Raw genomic sequence first — 1,789 nt, 5'->3', positions numbered from 1 at the left:
TCTGTCACTTGAGACTTGTACGCTTGAGCATCTTCTGCTGTTGGTCCTCTGTGGTCTTCTGTGACAGATCATCTTCTGTCAACACTTGCAGTATTGCTTTTTCCATACTTTTACATTTAAAGTAATAAGAGCTAACAAGCTCCATCTGAATTAAAGAAATGGGTGGCATAGTTGAAAGATTTAACTGACAAAGGATTTATTAGACCCAACACTTCACGTTGGGATGCTCCGGTCTTATTTGTCAAGAAGAAAGATGGATCTATGCGAATGTGTATAGATTAACGTGAATTGAACCAGTTGACAATCAAGAACAAATATCCTTTACCAAGGATTGATGACTTGTTCGATCAATTGGTAGGAGCAAGTTATTTCTCCAAGATTGATTTAAAGTCAGGATATCATTAACTCAAAGTCAGGGAAGAAGATGTTGCCACAACAGCATTCAGAACTAGGTACGGGCATCATGAATACTTAGTTATGTCATTCGGCTTAACTAATGCTCCTGCAGCCTTTATGGATTTGAGGAATAGGGTATGTAAGGAATATCTTGATAAATTCGTTATTGTATTTAATGATGATATTCTTATATAATCTAAGACCGAAGAAGAGCATGTGGAACATCTTTGTTTGATATTGGAATTGTTAAGAAAAGAAAAGTTGTACGCAAAATTGTCTAAATGTGAGCTCTGGTTGAGAGAAGTTCAATTCCTGGGTCACGTCATTTTAGAAACAGGAGTAAAAGTAAATCCAGTGAAAATAGAGGCAGTTGCAAGATGGGAAGCTCCGAAAATCCTTCTAAAGTCCGAAGCTTTTTGGGATTGGCCGGCTATTACCGTAAGTTCATTCAGAACTTTTCTAAGATAGCCGTGTCATTGACTAAATTGACTCGGAAGAACATTAAATTCCAGTGGGGAGAAGAACAACAAGAAGCTTTTTAACTATTAAAGGATCATCTTTGCAGTGCACCGATGTTGACTCTACCATATGGATCCGAAGACTTTGTGGTTTATAGCGATGCTTCAAAGTTAGGGTTAGGATGTTTTCTGATGCAGAGAGGAAAAATGATTTCTTATGCATCATGACAATTGAAAGATCATGAGAAGCAATATCCAACCCATGACATGGAATTAGCTGTAGTGGTGTTTGCTCTGAAAATCTGGAGACACTATCTTCTGGGAACAAAATGTCAGATTTATAATGATCACAAAAGTTTGCAACATTTGTTTAGCCAGAAAGAATTAAATATGCGACAGCGTCGGTGGATTGAACTGGTTAATGACTATGATTGTGAAATTCTTTACCACCCGGGAAAAGCTAACGTGGTGGCTGATGCTTTGAGCAGGAAAGAAAAGAGTGGAACTATTAAAGCTGTGGCATTGAGAATGAACATGATCCCTGATATACGTAAGGAAATTTAGAAATGTCAACAAGAAGCTATGAAAGAAGAATTTGTTAAGACAAAAATGTTGGGTAAGATGATTTCAACCTTGGAACAGGATGACGAAGGACTAATGTGTTTTCAAGCGCGAATTTGGGTACCATGTTTTGGAAATATCCAAAACACTACATCGAATGAAATCCATAAGTCTTTATACTCTATTCATCCAGGCAACAATAAGATGTATAAAGATTTGAAACCTTTTTATTGGTGGCCCGGATTGAAGAAAGACATAGCTAAATATGTGGAACAGTGTCTGACATGTTTGCAGGTTAAGATTGAACATCAGAAGCCGTATGGAAGTTTTCAATCTTTAGAGATACCTGTATGAAATGGGATCACATTACAATA

The sequence above is a fragment of the Cynara cardunculus genome, unplaced genomic scaffold, assembly GCF_001531365.2.
Source record: "Cynara cardunculus var. scolymus isolate 2C unplaced genomic scaffold, CcrdV1 Un_Scaffold_2380, whole genome shotgun sequence".
In the NCBI taxonomy this organism is placed as follows: Eukaryota; Viridiplantae; Streptophyta; class Magnoliopsida; order Asterales; family Asteraceae; genus Cynara; species Cynara cardunculus.
The sequence above is the reverse complement of the archived record's forward strand: the minus strand, read 5'-3'. Positions refer to the sequence as shown.